Below are 20,304 nucleotides of genomic sequence, written 5' to 3' on the forward strand. Positions count from 1 at the left end.
GATAAGAACATATACTATATACATTTGGACCATTTATGGGCTAAGGATAATAGACAAAGCCTGGGAGGAAGTTTCTTTCAAGACAATGAACTCTGCCTGGACGAAATTGTGGCCAGACTGTGTCAGTCAGAGATATTGAAGGCTTTGAGGTAGAGCCTGTAGTGAAGAATATTGCTTCTCTGGGCCAGTCCATGGGTTTGGAAATGGATGATAAGGATGTAGAGGAGTTGGAGGAGGATCACAAAAATGAGCTCACCACAGAAGAACTTCAAGACCTGTACACGGAGCAGTAAGAAGAAATGGTTGAGGAAAATTCTTCATCTTCAGAGGAGGGAAGCAGTAAGGGTAACATTTTCACTGCAGAAATTAAGGAACTGTGTTACCATAGGGCTCAAACACAGAGTATGGCACAAAAATGGCATCCTAAGTGGACAATGTTATTGTCCACTTAAGAAAAATTTTGAAAAGTCATCAAAAACAGACAACATTGGACAGCTTCTTTAGCACAGAAAAAAAAATCAAGTGTTAGTGAATCCCCATCATCTTCAAGTGCTACTGCACAGAGACAGAAAAGAGAAAAAACACCAGACAGGCAGTTAACTGATGTTTTTATGGAAGGTGACACCCATTCCAAACAATAACATCTCTCCATCTTCCTCTTAGGCCATCAGCACTCCTCAGTAAATAAAGTGCAGTTAAATTTTCATATATTTCATGTATTTGTTTTTATGGTTTTCATGTATGGTTTTATGCAAAAAAATGTTATTATACAAGTTTATATAAGCAATATTTTCACTCAAAATGTTGTATAATTGGTAATTTTTTGGAGTTTGGAACAGATTAATCAAATTTACATTATTCAATATTCATACAACTCACTATTTGAACAGCCTCCTGGTATGGATTAAGTTTGAATATCAAGGTACCACTGTAGAGAAATCGGTTGAACGCCAAAGACAGTCTTCAAATTGTATAAAAAAAAAATAAAAAATAATTTCTCCAAAACCTTTAGTGAAAATGTTTTCAATGAAATTCTTTAGTTGCCTAATGAGATTTTTTATTAAATTTGCTACTATTTTTTATTTCATACAGCTTATTTTTTTATTTTATTATTTTGTTAGTTTTGTGTTTTATTTCTAAAGTTGCTTTACTGCAATAATACATACTCTTCAGCTTGTATGACTGTATTCTCCATACATATTGATTCAATAAACTATTTTGAATTTGAATGCTCTGTGTTTTCTGGATTCTGTGGACTTTCAAGTCCAGTGGGTAATTTCGCTGTACACAAATTTGTTTTGGGGTAATACCCAAAAAAGTTCACCGACCTCTGATCTAGAAGCTACACGTCAAGGCTCTGCAAATAATATCTCCTCAACAGCACATATGTTTTTGCAATTCACAAAAACATTTCCAAACCCAATGTAAAAGGTACACTACAAGGCCTGGTCATGGACCAAGCCACAGGGGCACTGATTTCCAGAACACACTCCAGGTAACCTCCAGGAAAGTAGGTACAAGCAGAACAGCAAGATGCACTTAGGTTCATTAAAATTAATAACTTTAAATGTTAATTATTAAAGTTTAAATTCAATTCTCCCTTGACAGGGAGCCAAAGCAGTTCAAACAAGTAGAACAGTGGGAACTCCAATTGGGAGAGAAAATGCCAATCTAACTGCAAGATTCTCTGCTAATGCTAGATTTTGTTCTATTAACTACTCTGTGTTCTGTTTGTCAGAAAATAAAAAATCCATTTGCCTACTTTCTCCATTAACACCCTCAATTTATGTGCAATCACTTCATGATCACATTTGTCAAATGCCTTTGTAGAATCCATGCAAACAACATCTATGTTCTGGTTTTCATCCAATACCTCCACAACTCTGTCACAGTGGTTTAGTAGCTGTGACAAGAATGATATTCCTGCTCTGAATCCATGTTGGTTTGGGTTGTGAAGGTTATGTTGTTCCATAAAGTTTGTAATTTGATATCTCATCAGCCTTTCAAAGACATTTATGTGTGATGCTAGGGCTACTGGTCAGTAATTTCTCTTTAGTGCTCTACTACCTCCTGTATGCAAAGGAGTTATGTCTGGACTCTTTAAAACCTCCAAAATTTTGATTACGGTAGGGCCCCACTTATACGGCGAGTTGGGTTCCAGGCTATTGCTGGAAAGCAGACATCGCTGAAAATGAGAATGCCATTTTTTCCATTTATAAATGCATATAAATGCCAGACAACAAGTTTACACTAAATTGTATCAAGTAATAGAACTAGGCATTAAAAACACACAAAGTAAAATACACCTACCATCCAACTTACGACCTGCTCGACTTACGACCACTCGACTTACGACCGTGTTTTTTATGCCAAATTTCTGGGAAATAAACAACTATTTGTGTTGTACACAGTGTTTATCCTAAACCTTACAGTATAAAATACAGTACTAACAACATAAAAAGTGAAGTAAAACATGAAATACCAAAATAAAACAATACAATAAAGTCATTACGAAAATGTTTTGTTGATATTCAGTAGTAAAGTTCGACTTACGACCGGTTTCTCGGAACCGAACTCGGTCGTAAGTCGGATGGTAGGTGTACATTCACAGTACATTCATTACTTATCTTAAAGTATTTGTAATCTTAATGTAGGGAGAGAGGTGAGTAGTACTTATTTGTAGGAAGTCAGGTGCAGGTAGCCCAGGTGTAGGTAGCCCTGGCTCCCCGTCTCATACTTAATATACGATATTTAAAACATCCCAGAGGTAAAATACGCAATCAGTACACTCACTATTTACCTTAATATATGTGTAGTCTTAATGTAGGAAGAGAGGTGAGTAGCATTATTTATTTGTAGGGAGTCAGTGTAGGTAACCTGTAGGTAGCCGGTAGGTGTAGCCCGCCTGGGCTACACCTACCGGCTACCTACACTGTGGCCCAGAGCCATATTATTAGCATCGACATACCTTGTTCACTGACTAATTGTTTCTGACAACTACCTTTAGATGCCATCATAAACGAAGGGAGAAGTAATGAATAATTCATGCCAAAATTTTCAAACAAAAGCAGAGTGGGGGAGTGGCTGGGCCAAACGCAAATTCATACACGTTTTCTCGGGTGGCTGAGCAGAGAAAACGTAATGTTGTCCCTCTGCCCGGCTACCACACAGGTCCACAAGTATTATTATCAGAACATGTATAAAATATGCAATAAATGCCAGACAACAAGTTTACACTAACTTATATTAAGTTAGCAATAGAAAAAAAAAAAAAAAAAAAAAAAAAAGGAAAGATACACACAGAGTACACTTATTACTTACCTTAAAATATTAATACAGTGGTCCCTCAATAATCGCCCGGCCTGAAAGTCGTCCATTTCAGGAATAGTCCTGTTTTTTCATCAAAATATTGGCTCGCAAATGGTCCTGTAACTCGCTAATAGTCCTTCGTCCTGGACGTGTACTCATGCTCTGAGCCGCCTCGGCCTTTCCTTCCCAGCCAGTGTGCCATTGTTTACCAGTGAGCGATGGTCCCCTCACATGCTCCACCGAAATATTTCATAATATTCCATTTATTTTAGTGCTTGCAAGTTATTTAAGTGCTAAATAAGCTACCATGGCTCCAAAGAAAGCTCCTAGTGCCAAGCCTTTGGTAAAGGTGAGAAATATGACTGAATTTAAGAAAAACATCATTGAACAATATGATAGTGGCGTATGTGTGGGCGAACTGGCCAGGATGTATAACAAATCCCATACAACCATATCTTCCATCATAGCCAAGAAAAAGGAAATCAAGGACGCTGTTGTTGCAAAGGGGGTAAATATGCTGACAAAAATGAGATCACCAGTACTCGAAGATGTTGAGAAGTTATTATTGGTGTGGATAAATGAGAAACAATTAGCAGGAGATAGTCTTATGACGTCGCTTATTTGTGAAAAGGCTAGGCAGTTGCATGACGATTTGGTAAAGAAATTGCCTGCAACTAGTGGTGATGTGAGTGAATTTAAGGCCAGCAAAGGCTGGTTTGAGAGATTTAAGAGCAGTACTGGCATACACAGTGTGGTAAGGCATGGTGAGGCTGCCAGTTCGGACCACAAGGCGGTTGAAAAATATGTGCATAAATTCAAGGAGTACGTAAACAGTGAAGGACTGAAACCTGAACAAGTGCTCAATTGTGATGAAACAGGCCTCTTTTGAAAGAAAATGGCAAAGAGGACCTACATTACTCAAGAAGAAAAGGCGCTGCCAGGACACAAGCCTATGAAAGACAGGCTGACACTAATGTTCTGTGCTAATACTAGTGGGGATTTCAAAGTGAAGCCGTTACTAGTGTACCATTCTGAAAATCCCAGTGTGTTCAAGAAAAACAATGTTACGAAGAGTAAATTGTGTGTGTTTTGGAGATCTAATAGTAAGGCATGGGTCACAAGGGACATTTTCGTCGAGTGGTTCAATGAAGTGTTTGGCCCTAGTGTGAAGAATTACCTCCTGGAAAAGAAATTGGATCTCAAGTGCCTCCTAGTAATGGACAATGCACCTCCTCATCCTCCAAACTTGGACGACCTAATTCTGAAGGAGTTTGGGTTCATCACAGTAAAGTTCTTGCCCCCGAATACCACTCCTCTCCTCCAGTCCATGGACCAGCAGGTCATTGCAAACTTTAAAAAAACTCTACATGAAAGCAATGTTTGAAAGGTGCTTGAATGTGACCTCAGACACTCACTTGACCCTATGAGATTTTTGGAAAGAACACTTCAGCATTCTCCATTGCGTAAGCCTTATAGGTAAGACTTGGGAGGGAGTGACTACCAGGACTTTGAACTCTGTTTGGAGAAAATTGTGGCCAGATTGTGTCCACAAGAGGAATTTTGAAGGGTTTGGGGCTGACCCTGATGAGCCTATGTCAGTTGTTAAATCCATTGTGGCACTGGGGAGTTCCATGGGGTTGGATGTGAGTTTGGAGGATGTGGAAGAGTTGGTGGAGGACCACAACGAAGAGCTAACCACTGAGGAGCTGCAAGAGCTTCAGCAGGAAGAGCAACAGATCGCAGTGTAGAATCTTGCTGCAGAGGAGGAGGAAGAGAGATGGAGGAGGGTGCCTTCTTCAGAAATTAAGATTTTTGAGATGTGGGGTAGGATGGAAAGATTTATGGAGAAACATCACCCAGAGAAGGATGTTGCAAGCCATATCGGCAACTTGTACAGTGACACGAGTCTTGGCCCATTTTAGGGAAGTTTTAAAGAGACGCCAGAAACAGAGCTCTCTGGACAGTTTTTTTGCGAGACAGGACTCCAGTGACTCTCAAGGTGGTCCTAGTTGCATTAAGAAACAGAGAAGAGAAGTAACCCCAGAAAAGCAATTGGTACCCGAGGTGTTGATGAAAGGGGATTCCCCTTCCAAACAGTAAATCATCCAATCTGTCTCCTTCTCCAGTCTTCCATACACAATAAAGGTAAGTGCTATTCTGTTAATGTTTATTTCATCATGTGCCACTGTATTGTTTATGTATTACATCTATATTTCATGTAAAAAAATTTTTTGTTTTAATACTTCTGGGTGTCAGGAACGGATTAATTGAATTTACATTATTTCTTATGGGGAAAATTGATTCGTAAATCGTCCATTTCGATAATAGTCCCACTTCCAGGAACGAATTATGGACGATTATTGAGGGACCACTGTATAAATGTGTGAGAGCTAAGTGGCAGGGTGTTTACTGAATAAAATCAGAATGGCACACTGTCATCCTCTAACTTGGCACTTAAAGCAAGAGGCTAACGACTCCTCTTTTTATCACAGCTAAGCTTAGATGCCATCGTCAACGAGAGCCAACTAGTTAACGAAAGAGTAAACGAGAGAGAGAACGAGATACAGAGTTCAGGCAATGTAAGAACACAAACTGAACAGGTAGTGGACGATCACTTTGTCAGGCGAAATAAATGCGTATTAATATAGGTCTGTGTTTAGTTCATTCACGTACATTTGTATGAGTTTGTAAAACTTTTACCTCGCAATATTTTTTTTATAATAATAATTACCTCACAAAAATACTCTTACATTGTGTACAAGTTGTACAAGTTAGTACAGAATAAACAAACAGCAACACTCCCATTCTCATGCAACACACCATTTTTAGAGTGAAGACGATGATGATATTAATACCATAATAAAAAAGCGTTAAACCCACAAGGGTCATGAACTGCTATATATAAAGTGAAGGCATACGAAAGGAATATTTTTCTGCAGGTATCCCTCACTGTTTGACTAGAGAAAATTTAATTGTTCCGACACTACCTAGACAGCCGCTTTGTAAACAAATCTCATATTTACTTCAATTTCTATTCTGTGAGTGTATGTATCATGTTTATATGCTATGTAACATGTTTCTTATATAATTTTGAGGAAAATATCATAGATGGATTAATGAAAATGTCTATATTAATGTAAAATAAGACATTTAATGTGCCCAAGAGTGATGATTATGTACTATTGGCATCATGAGTAGAGAGACTCTTAGCGATTTTAATGTGTACCTGCACACCAGCACAATGTTTAAGTATATTTAGGTACAGGTACACAAGTATAATTATCAGAGTACATATAAAATACGCAATAACTATAAAACACTTGAAATTTTGGAAAGTTTCCAGACATAATAGATGTGGTCATGGAGAATGTAAACAAACTGGGTGGGTTGCGCTGTATTTGAAAGACCGCTTGCCATATAGCAAATTTTGGACATAATTTGACATTGTGGTATTAGTGGAACGCCGTAAGGCGAAACGCTGTAAAGCGGGGTCCTACTGTATGTCTAAATTCTCCTTCCAGAGAACATCAAGTGCCCATGCTAATGGAGTTTTGCACTTCTTTGTAAGTATGGAAGTCCACAAATTCAGTCTAGGTGCTGAATGAATAGGCATGTTTTCTGTTTTTTTTTTTAAATTCTTCTAGATTTGTATTTATGGCAGTTAAGTGATGTGTGTGGCCTTTAGGGGTAAATAAAAATTCTTCGTTCTCCACCCTATTTGCATTTAACCCTTAAACTGTCCAAACGTAGATCTGCAATGACGTGCGTAGTGCTCTAACGTACATCTACGTCCGATTTTACATTCTTTCAAATGGAGAAAATCAAGGTCGGAGCGCTACGCACGTCAACGTAGATCTACATTTGGGCAGTTTAAGGGAACAGATTGCTGAACTCTGATTCATGACTGCTTCCCTGAGTTCTTGGTTTATTTTGGCCCAATCACTTCTCTGATTGTTTAAGTTGAATTTATTGAACATCCCTTCTCATATATTTACTATTTGTGTAGTTTTCCATCCCTGCATTTATGCTTTGTTAGTACAGCACTTCTATGATGTTGTGATAAAAGAATATTAGAATTGTGATTATGTCTTTGACTGGTTCTTCATTTTGTGAAGATCCAATCCAGTGTATTTTCATTCCTAGAGAATGGAAATATAAACACATAAGCAGTATAATGTGATCCTTTGTTGACAACGTTTCGCCCACACAGTGCGCTTTATCAAGTAACAAACAGATCTACCTGGGTAGAAGGTACGTGAGTATTTATAGGCTGAAGTCAGGTTGAGAATGCTGCATGTGACGGTCTACCGAGTAGGGTTGTCTAGTCTAATACAGTGGTCCCTCGATAATCGTAAGGCTTGATAGTCGTAATTTTCGAAAATCGTAACGCTATTTTCGTCAAAACACTGACTCGCAAATCGTAGTTTGACTCGCAAATAGTCGTTCGTCTGGGACGCGTACACACAGCCCCGAGCTGCCTCACACTCCATTCCCAGCCAGTGTGCCACTGTATCAGTGAGTGAGGATGATCCCACGAGTTCATACGATACATTTCATAATATTCCATTCGTTTTAGTGCTTGCAACGGCTAAATAAGTCACCATGGCTCCAAAGAAAGCTTCTAGTGCCAGCCCTTTGGTAAAGAATGTGAGAAACACACATAATTTAAGATAAAGTTTGTACGAAAATACGAAGGTGGTGGTGGTAGAGTGGAAGCAGTTGTGATAGTGGTAGAGGGTGCTAGCAGTTGTGATAGCGGTAGAGGGTGCTAGCAGTTGTGATAGTGGTAGAGGGTGCTAGCAGTTGTGATAGTGGTAGAGGGTGGTAGTGATGGCGGTAGAGGGTGGTAGTGATGGCGGTAGAGGGTGCTAGCAGTTGTGATAGTGGTAGAGGGTGGTAGTGATGGTGGTAGAGGGTGCTAGCAGTTGTGATAGTGGTAGATGGTGGCAGTGATGGTGGTAGAAGGTGGCAGTGATGGTGGTAGGTGGTGGTAGTGATGGTGGTAGCAGTTGTGATAGTGGGAGAGGGTGGTAGTTGTTGTGATGGTGGTAGAGGGTGCCTTCTTCAATGATTCAGCAATTCTACTAACTCCTCCAATGTTGTTGGAGGAGTTGGTAGAATGCTGCTGCTTCACCACCATTATGGACGGCTTACTCTCAGTGGCCCTTATACACCCAACAACAACACAACACCTATTGTGACATATATAATGACTTATTTTATTCATTCTAAAGTATATTCCACGTTTCTATGTTATTAATATTGTTTATTATGTCATATTAGTTGAATTGTGATAGATAAGTAAGCCGTAGAGTTGATATTAGTGTCATTCTCCAACAATAAACTCGTCTCCCCTCCCTCTGCCATACACCAACAAAAGTCTTCAATAAAAGGTAAATGAGATGTTAAATGTTCATTTATACATTTTATTAGTGCTTTACATTTATTTGGCATTTTTTTCTGCATGTAAATCTATATTTAAGCTAGGAAAGTGACCCCTGAAGTGACCTAGAGTCCTTATGGAGGGGGATTCCCCTTCCAAACAATAACCTCTCTTCCCTCTCTCCTCCTCCCTGTCTTCCATTCATCAACAACAGCCTTCAATAAGGGTAACTGTCATGTTGAATGTTCATTTTTTGTGCATGTAAATCTATCTTTAACCCTTTCAGGGTCCAAGGCCAAAATCTGAAGTCACGCACCAGTGTCCAAGAAATTTTGAAAAAAAAAAAAAAATTTATTTTTTCTTACAGAATTAAAGAGCATATTTTTGTGAAGGTAATAAAACAAAAAAAATTAGAATCTGATCAGTACTTACCGAGATACAGTGCCAAGAAGTTTGTAGAAAATGATGTGGTGGCGGCAACATTGACGAATTCCACATACGCGTATTATATTATTTTGTTGTTTTAGTTGTTTTTTCTTTTCTTTTCCAATTTTTTTCTATTCCTACTAACATTTGGGGCCTGAGAGACCAATACTGTATATAATTGATATATATATACTCACTGTATTGAACACAATAACCGCACTAAAGTTATTATCATATTATTGTTTATCACTTTTGTTTATTACAATAAACATGCACAAATATTGTATAATACTAATGTTCTATCATATATTTACATATTTACAATCACTGGACATGGTTTTAGAACTGCTGGAGCTTGTGGAACTCCTTGAAACAAGGCACCATGCACAGAGGCACCTTACATTCCTCACACATAAACCGAGTGTCTTTGCGTCTTTGTTGCCGTCGTTTTGTTTGTGCACAGACAATGCATCTCTTCTGAGCAAATTTCTTTTGAGTTGAAGGAAGCTGTATTATGAAATGATCACCTTCTCTCCTCAAACGCTTGGGTATATTGTGATGAATTCGAGGACCATGTTGTATTGCAGGTGTTGTTACCTGGTACTTCATTATGAGTTGTCTGACAACAGACAAACAAAATTCACCATACGGTGGTCTGTTACCAGTCTTTATTTGGTACATATTATATGCATTCAGCATTGAAATGTCCATGAGATGGAAGAAAAGTTTCATGTACCACTTGTAACTCTTACGAACACAGTCAACAAAACCAATCTGCATGTCACATTTGTCAACCAAGCGCATGTTTTGTGTATAATCAATCACTGTCACTGGTTTTCGAATACATTCATTAGTCACTCAATCAACTTTGCCACTGTCTTGCATTTCATTACGGTGAATGGTTGTCAACAATGTGACATCTCGTTTGTCATGCCACCGTAATGCCATGATGTCATTGGCAGTAAACACCTGCACGTCATCACCACGAACACCTGCGTTGAGCCTGGGCATATGTTTACGATTAGAACGCGCTGTGCCACACACATCTGTCTTGTTCACTCGCATGAAATCACTGAGTAATGGGCTTGTGTACCAGTTATCGGTATATAATGTATGGCCCTTACCAAGATAAGGTGCCATCATGTTTCTCACTACGTCACCTGATATACCCAATAACATCTTGGTATCTTTCAATGTTTTACTACCCGTGTATACAACAATATCCAACACCAGGCCACTGTCACAATCACAGAGTACAAACAATTTTATACCAAAGCGGTTCCTCTTGCTCGGTATATACTGCTTGAATGACAGTCTACCTTTGAACAAAATCAAAGACTCGTCAATTACAAGATTCTTGAATGGATAAAAGTATATCCTGAGCTTTTGTTTGAGATACATGAAAACATTTCTAATCTTGTATAACCTGTCACTTCTGTCAGGCCTGGTTTTGTCAGAGAAGTGCAACATACGTAACAGTAAGATAAACCTGTTCACTGGTATTATTTCACTGAAGGATGGGGTACAAATTAGCCGATCTGTGGACCAGTATGCTTTTATATTATGCTTATAGACGTGAGGCATAAGCATTATTGTTGCAAAAAGCAAATACATTTCTGCAACAGTCGTCTCTTTCCACCTGTGTAGTCTTGACTGTGGTGATAAGATCGTATTTGCCATGGTGTACTGAAAATACTTATTACTTTCCCTGACAATAATTTCCATCAATGGCTGGTCAAAGAATAATTCAAAGAATTCCAGTTCATTGGCCGTGGTTCCAAGGGGACAGGTAGGTAGAATTCCACTTTGAGAGTCATCAAAGTGGTGAGGACTGGGAACAAAATTGGGATTTTGCTGCCAATCCCAGATACGGTTTGCTGGTGGATACTGGACATCATAGGCTGGTTGTACGGGTGGTTGTGGCGGGCTGGTGGGTGACGCTCCGCTTTGTCCTTGAACTGACGAGTCAGCAGCGTGGGTCCCTGCGTGGCACAGCGAGTCACGCATGGCGGTGCCACTACCACCACCAGCCCCACTAACACCATCCACTGATGCCTGTGGCCCATCCATGCCAAGTGTAGCCACATCATCCTCACTATCACTACCTAAAACGGGTGTAGGGCCACGGGATGTACTCCGGGATGTACTCCGTCCCCTGGGCACAGCATAGGGTACACTACCCGAGCGCATGCGGCGGCAAACATACCGACGCTTCACTGGTGAATATGTTTCCTCACTATCACTACTCGAATGATCGTCGAGCGCAATAAAATCACAATCCACGTCAGAATCATCGTCATTACTGAAGTCAGAGGCCAGGCCACGGGAAAATATTAGTTTTCTCTTACGTTTAGGAACACCCGACCGTGAGTCACGAGTGCCCACACCAGAGGTAGAAGGTCGAGGATCGTCGGGGTTTTCTGCACTATTATCGATATCCTGGTCATTATTTTCGGTCACTAACTTATCAAAGCCGTAGAATTCGTCTTCATTTCCACTTCCATCAGTGTCAGAACTATCAGACAGGAAGAGAAGAGTCCCAATTTTCCGGGGAGTGAGAGCTGACTTGCGACGAGGCATGGTGAACAAGGGTGACTGAGCCGGCGTTCCCACAATCCTATGCAGGCGCCTAGATTTTTTGTTTACGGCGCAGACCCATTCTCTCATATGTAGGCCTATGAGCACTTTCGCGCTAAATTTGACGGCGCTAGAATTTTGGCGTAGATCTATGGTTTGGACACTCACCAACCAGCCGTAGATCTACGGGATGGACCCTGAAAGGGTTAAGGTATAAAAAAAAGTTGTTGCTGATACTTCTGGGTGTCTGGAATAAATTAATTGGATTTACATTATTTCTTATGAGGAAAATGGATTCGAAAATCGTCAATTTCGATAAGTCACACTTCCAGGAACGGGTTAATTATGAAAAACGAGGGACCACTGTACCTTTGGTAGCTTGGAAGAAAGATTGGATAAGTTTATGAACAGATCTTCTGCAGTGTTCCTCTATTCTTATGTTCTTATGTGGGATAGCGATAAAGAAGTTTCTTGGCAAGGAGTTCAGCTATGTTATAGAAGCCATTGTTCTGGTTTAAGTTGATGGATATGGAGATAAGCGATGATTCCAAGATTCTTCGGTATTGAGTGTTGTCTTCTCTGGCAATAAGTCTTGCATTTCTGTAGTTGATTAAATGGTTGTGTGAATTTCGGTGTTGAACACAGGTATTCCTTGAATCGTTAGATCTGCCTGCGTACTGGTGTTTTGAAATGTGTTTAGAGGTCTCTTGATGTTTCGCCCACATATAATTTGCTGCAGTCATTACAAGGGATTATGTATACCCCTGCAGAGGATGGAAGCTTGTCCTGTCTATTACTGGCAATGTCCTATTACTGGTAATGTCCTCTAAACTCTTGGGCACAATCAGTCCAGCACATCTCAAACACTCAGGTGATCTTCTCAATCACATTCTCAACATCAACATCAGGAACAAGAAACTCTCCAGCCTTGACGTAACTTCCCTATTCACCAAAGTACCTACCACACAAGCCATTGATCTCTTGCGCAGGAAAATTGATGATTCACTTGATCTTCCTATTCCAGCCAGCAATTTCATCGACCTTATTGAAGTATGTGTTGGATTTACGTGTTTCTCTTTCAAAAATCACCTCTTTCACCAGACTTCTGGACTACCCATGGGTTCGTCACTCAGTGCCGTCCTAGCGAACCTATACATGGAACATCTGGAAGCCGAGCGTTATTCCGCCATTATTCCCTCGTCTGTCACCTGGCTCCGTTATGTTGATGACATTCTCATCATAACTCCCAGACGCTTAAACGTTCAAGCTCTCCAACACAAGCTCAACCAGGTTGAGCCCTCAATCCAGTTCACACTAAAAGAAGTTGACAACACTCTTCCTTTCCTTGATGTTCTTCTCTGCAAAGCTGACCATGAACTTCGTTTTAAAGTCTATTGAAAACCTACCAATCAAAACGATCTTCTCCACTTCTACTCTCACCACGACACCAAAACTAAACATGGTGTAATTATAGGCTTTTTCCTGCATGCACTCAGAATCTGCAGCAATGAGTTCCTTGAGGAAGAATGCACTTTAATTTAACAAGTATTTTCCAAACCTCACTATCCTCATCATTTCATCAGAGACTGCAGAAGACGGGCATTAAACATCTTCCGCACACCCAGAGAAGACACTGACGAGAAGAGACACATAGACCTCCCCACCAACTCCATTGCCAAACACGTTTCCAACATCTTTTCTAATACTTCATTCCAAGTCACCCTACTTACTATGAACATTATAGAGGAAAGATCAAGAGTGGACCAACAACTTGCCAATGTCATAACCAACTTCCAAGACCATAATGACCAACAACAGCTATCTGACGCTGTTGTAGTTAACAGCAAACATCTCCCACCCACAGTCACCCAAGAAACCTGCATGGAGACTACCCTACAGCTTATCAAGGACCACCTTCGCCTTAACACAGGTAGTGATGACCTAAAGGATTGCAAACTGATGGGCTACTAAGCAGGTAAAAAAACAGTGCTGTTAAAATTCCAAACTAGCCTACAAAGGAACAACCTACTAAAACCATCCGTTTCTATGAAAACTGATGTTTACGTCAACGAGCGACTTACCAAAACAAGACAAAACCTTCTTTATCGGCTAAGAAAATTACGCTATGCCCAAAAAATCCACCAGTGCTTTGTGAGGGATGGGAAGAGATACTTCATCTCTACAGAACATGACCTTAAAACTTTCCTAAGTGAGGCTGGATTAACAGAATCAGAGTAAGGTGCAGATAATACCCACTGTCCACCATTAGTGTTGTAATGCCATTAATTTTGTTCCCTTCAAAAAATTTCCAATACCCCAATTACTTTTGAATGTCACTGTTGCATTCAATGACCATTCTACCTCATAGTCTTAATTGTGTTTAATATCTACTGAATCTCTCTCCCTTTTTACTTCCTACCACTTCATTGTTCTATTTTATTTTGATTTAAACTACCCATAGCTTGTCCTCAGTATTCTACCTCACTTCAAAAATACTCTATCACCCATTTTTATTTTAAAATCTCTTATAGCCCAACCTTATTGTAAACTTTTTATTATTGCCCATTTTTATTTTATATTTTAGTGCCCAACTTTATTGTAAACTTTTCATCTTATTATTGCACTATTTTAGTCTTGAGTTAATTACCCAATCTTATACTTGCCCAATTTTACCAATACCTTATTGCCCTTATTATTTGTAAAGTTTATTACCCAATTTTATTATATACTTTTTTATAATTGCCCTATTCTATTGTAGACTTTATCACCCAACTTTATTTTACTTTTCTTAACCTTTTGTTACCAATTTTTAAGCTTGTTTATTCAACTCCAACTTTAATATTATCCTGTGCACCACCTTACCATCATATTATAACCGAGTCATTGCCATTTTTATTTTTTTATTATTTTTTATTTTCTTTTGATACCTCAACTTGTGTATTTTGTCTTGTCAAATTAAATTTAGTTATACTCTAGTTCTTGTTAACAACTTCTATTAGACCTTAGTGCAATTACAAGTGAGAGTCTTGTGCCTTTGTAAACTAGTATTTTTTATATTATTAGATTAAACCTGTATTCAGATATTTGGGAGTGGACGTGTCAGCGGATGGGTCTATGAAAGATGAGGTGAATCATAGAATTGATGAGGGGAAAAGGGTGAGTGGTGCACTTAGGAGTCTGTGGAGACAAAGAACTTTGTCCTTGGAGGCAAAGAGGGGAATGTATGAGAGTATAGTTTTACCAACGCTCTTATATGGGTGTGAAGCATGGGTGATGAACGTTGCAGCGAGGAGAAGGCTGGAGGCAGTGAAGATGTCATGTCTGAGGGCAATGTGTGGTGTGAATATAATGCAGAGAATTCATAGTTTGGAAGTTAGGAGGAGGTGCGGGATTACCAAAACTGTTGTCCAGAGGGCTGAGGAAGGGTTGTTGAGGTGGTTCGGACATGTAGAGAAAATGGAGCGAAACAGAATGACTTCAAGAGTGTATCAGTTTGTAGTGGAAGGAAGGCGGGGTAGGGGTCGGCCTAGGAAAGGTTGGAGGGAGGGAGTCAAGGAGGTTTTGTGTGTGAGGGGCTTGGACTTCCAGCAGGCATGCGTGAGCGTGTTTGATAGGAGTGAATGGAGACAAATGGTTTTTAATACTTGATGTGCTGTTGGAGTGTGAGCAAAGTAACATTTATGAAGGGGTTCAGGGAAACCGGCAGGCCGGACTTGAGTCCTGGAGATGGGAAGTACAGTGCCTGCACTCTGAAGGAGGGGTGTTAATGTTGCAGTTTAAAAACTGTAGTGTAAAGCACCCTTCTGGCAAGACAGTGATGGAGTGAATGATGGTGGAAGTTTTTCTTTTTTGGGCCACCCTGCCTTGGTGGGAATCGGCCAGTGTGATAATAATAATAATAATAATAATAGATTAAACCTAGTTGTACTTTAGCTCATTCTAGCTCAATACATAGACAACACCAAATTCATTATATTAGACCTTAGTGCAATTACAAGTGAGAGTCTGGTGCTATTTTTAATTTGTGTTTTTACATTTTTAGTTTATACTTAGTTGTACTTTAGCTCATTCTAGCACAACACATAGACAATATCAACTTCATTATGTTTATTATTGACTATACTCTATATGACCAATGTGCTTTAGCTATATACCAACTGGCATAAACCATGAGTAAGCCTATAATCTGTGATAAATGACAAGCTAAAACAATCAGAGAACTCTGCACTTTCTAGAGTTCAATCCAAGTCCAAATTTTATTCTCTACTTTTTGACCAAAACAATAAGAGTAAGCTAAAGCCAACTGAATAGCAAAATCAGAGGCAGACAAAGCAGGTTCAGATACACTACCAAGCATATCATTCAGACGGGCAAACCAGGAGAGTAAGATCCGACTATTTCTTCCACTTTATTAGCCAATACCCTGTTTACAACTGCTCTAGAGGCTTTTACATAATCGGACCATGATCCAAGAGTACATAATCTATGCCAAAGACACTGCACTCCTACAGGACCTATGTAGCTGGGTAAGAGAAAAATCATGCCAAGAGGCAGTCATTAATCAAGATCCTTCAGTAATCAAAGGACAGAACTTATGTCACTGCCACAGGCACCTCATCATAAATCTTTACTAAGTAATCAACAGACAGTGCAGATGTACCCACCTTGCCCAAGACACCCCTCACCACCACACTAGCCTTGTCCTGATCATGCTTTCTATATATAATTACAGAAAGACACTATGCACTTATCAGGAGGAGACACTGAAATATCAAGGCTAAAAGTAACAACACAATGGCCAGACATAATATAACCGAGACATTACCTTAACCTAGTTATTCCAGTCTTCACTGTCAGTAAAAACTGGCATAACTAAGTTCAATATATGACCACCAATGTGGGTAGGTGATAACATATTATTCTCAAAATTATTCACATATGTTAACTCCAGGACTCTCACAAATAAGGCTTCTGTTATGAACAATCAATGCAGTAGTTAAAGTCACCACTCAGAAGAAGATGACCACTTTTCTTTGCAAAGAATTCAATAAGAAAACAATCAAGAAACAAGGAATCTGTGCCATCAGTGCCAGGACAATACACAGCCATCAGCTTCACAATCTGCTGAAGGATACTTGAGGGACATTTCCACAGGTCAATGCCACCACAGCCCGGTCCTGACCTAATCAACCTAGCTGTTATTGCTGGCTGCATGCAGTCCAATTTATGAACCACAGCCCAGCTGCTCAGACACTGACTTGAGGAAACTGTCCAGTTCCCTCTTGAAGACTGCCTGAGGTTCATTGGTAATTCCCCATATGCATAGAAGAAGAGCAAAACAGAGTTGGGGACCTCTGGCATCATCGAGTTCTTTCTTAACATATGCATCATGCCCCTGCAGTTCTTTCTTAACATATGCATCATGCCCCTGCAGTTCTTTCTTAACATATGCATCATGCCCTTGCAGGTCTTTCTTAACATATGCATCATGCCCCTGCAGCTACTTCCAGTACCTCAAACGGTGCAACAGGCTGGCCTATTGGACTATGAACGCTTGACAGAAATGGAGAATAAATGACTGCAACTCCACCACCCTAAGCAGATGATGACCTCAGAATATGGTAAACTGAAAAAGACCTGGAAAGGGCAGCTGCAATCACTGCTACATCAAACTACAACAGTCATGTCTGTCAGACATAAAACACCACAAAAGTTCATTTAGGACTTCAATAATATGCATGATTTTATTTCTTATGGAATGTATTTTCAATAATCTAATTCTGATGTTCATGTGTACATACTAGTTAGTACATGCTATTCATACCACTGACAAAGCAGCAAATGACTAAAAGCACTATGGAAAATTTATATAAATCTTCAATGTAAAACTTGAACATATATATAATGAATAAATGTTAATAAAACATGAAAATCCCCTGCAACGTCATGATATCCCAGTAACGTCTGGATGAAAAATAATATAAGAGACCTCTGCAATCCTCACAAAAATAAAAGCATGAAATGTAGGTAGGTTTTTTCCTGTGTGTCTGCGTGTATGCTTGAGGGGAAAGAAGGTGGCTAAAATGGGTAAACAAAAATCCCATAAAATGATGATATGTTATAACCAGGCACAAAAAGTCAACTCATGACTCAAACAAAATACTAGTACAGTGGAACCTCTACTAGCGAACGCATCCACATGCGAGTTTTTCCAAATACAAGCAGTCGATGGGTCGATTTTTTGCTTCCATACGCAAGCAAAATTTCCATAAGCGAGCAGACCTCAAGGCAGGTTCCTTAACGCTGGTGAAGAGCTCTTGCTCTTGATCTAGGGAATTGTATCTCATTTGTTTGTTGGACTATCTTATTGAAACTTGGGCAATGTATGATGGAAAGATGCTTCTTAACTTACACCAAAAATGAAAGAAATTGGAGCATAAATGATGGAGTTCACTTCTCAGCAATTAGCCACCCCTTAGCGGTATTTCTGTATGGTTTTTATCGTTGTATTCTCGTTATTTTGGTCTCATTTGGTAGAATGGAAGGTATATTACAGAAATAGATATGATTTTGATTGCTTTCAAGTACCTTGAAATTGAGCTCAACTTAGGAGAAATGTTCCATTGCTTGGCTATGTTCAAGAGTAAACATTCCAATATGCAGTAGTGAATGGGTTGACATTATTTATTCAATTATTGCAATAATGCATAACAGTAAATCTTATTTTTTTGTGGGAATAAAAATTACAAATTATTTGCATTGTAATAATAATAATAATAATAATAATAATAATAATAATAATAGTATAATAATATAATACAATAATAATAATAATAATATAATATGTATACTAATACGTATTATAGGTAGTAAGTTGGTAGACAGCAACCACCCAGGGAGGTACTACCGTTCTGCCAAGTGAGTGTAAAACGGAGGCCTGTAATTGTTTTACACGATGGTTGGATTGCTGGTGTCCTTTTTTTTTTTTGTTTAACATGCAAGATTTCAGGAACGTCTTGCTACTTCTACTTGCACTTAGGTCACACTACACATACATGTACAAGCATATACAGTGGACCCCCGCATAGCGACCTTAATCCGTGCAAGAGGGCTGGTTGTTATGCGAAATGTTCGGTATGCGAATGAATTTTCCCCATAAGAAATAATGGAAATCAAATTAATCCATGCAAGACACCCAAAAGTATGAAAAAAAAATTTTTACCACATGAAATATACATTTTCCTACACACAAAGAGAAGGATACATGCACAATAGTAGAGTAGTACATGCACAATATATATTGTGCATGTACTACTCTACTAAATGAAGAATAAATGACACTTACCTTTATTGAAGATGCAGCAATGACTGATGAGACACTGTGTCCTGGGAGTGCCTTTTCCTCCTGAGTACTGTAGGTCCTGTTTGGCATTTTCTTCCAGAACAGGCCTTATCACACTGTGTATGCCACTACAATTCTTAAATCTCTCAAACCAACCTTTGCTGGCTTTAAATTCACCAATATGAGCACTAGTTCCAGGCATTTTTCCCTGTTCACCTGGGTGTTAGTCGACTGGTGTGGGTTGTATCCTGGGAGACAAGATTAAGGACCCCAATGGAAATAAGTTAGACAGTCTTCGATGACACTGACTTTTTTGGGTTATCCTGGGTGGAAAATCCTCTGGGGTTAATTGTTTCTTGGTATTCTCAATAAGCCACACCAACAACGGTGCTACAGCAGCAGCAGCAGCTGACGGTGGTACAGCAGCAACAGACGATGCTACAGCAGCAGCAGACGATGCTACAGCAGCAGCAGACAATGCTACAGCAGCAGCAGACGATGCTACAGCAGCAGCAGACGATGCTACAGCAGCAGCAGACGATGCTACAGCAGCAGCAGACGATGCTACAGCAGCAGCAGACGATGCTACAGCAGCAGCAGACAATGCTACAGCAGCAGCAGATGATGCTACAGCAGCAGCAGACGATGCTACAGCAGCAGCAGACAATGCTACAGCAGCAGCAGACGATGCTACAGCAGCAGCAGACAATGCTACAGCAGCAGCAGACGATGCTACAGCAGCAGCAGCAGCTGACGGTGGTACAACAGCAGCAGCAGCTGACAGTGCAGCAGCAGCTGTACCACCAATAGTAGCGATGGTTGATTGGGGTTTATTATACAACCTGGCCAGCTCGGAGACACGCACTCCACTTTCATACTTATTAATGATCTTTTTCTTTATCTCTATAGTAATTCTCACCCTTATTGCTGTAGGGTTGGCACTAGAAGCTTTCTTGGGGCCCATGGTCACTTATTTTCCAGAAAAAATCACCAAAAACACTGTAATAATACGAAATGTTCCGATTGTATGCTTGGATGTTACCGCGGAGGCTGGCTGGTAAACAATGCCACCGGCGAAACATGTGAGCGTGGCTCAGGCCGCACATTGGACGCGTCTCGGACGAAGGGCGGTGAGCGGGTTTTTGGGCGGTATGCGAGGCTAAATTTTTGCGATCAAAGCGATCGGTATGCGGATTGTACGGTATGCGATGCGTACGGTATGCGGGGGTCCACTGTATATATACACACCACTCTGGGTTTTCTTCTG

At 39.8% G+C, this 20,304-nt stretch overlaps 1 protein-coding gene across 4 annotated transcripts in view; it reads right to left on the reverse strand.

Annotated features, from left to right (window-relative positions):
- Wdr62 (WD repeat domain 62) overlaps window positions 1-20,304 on the reverse strand; it is a 697,795-nt gene that overhangs the window by 662,418 nt on the left and 15,073 nt on the right. The window lies entirely within an intron of this gene.

Source organism: Cherax quadricarinatus, chromosome 21 (assembly GCF_038502225.1).
Source record: "Cherax quadricarinatus isolate ZL_2023a chromosome 21, ASM3850222v1, whole genome shotgun sequence".
In the NCBI taxonomy this organism is placed as follows: Eukaryota; Metazoa; Arthropoda; class Malacostraca; order Decapoda; family Parastacidae; genus Cherax; species Cherax quadricarinatus.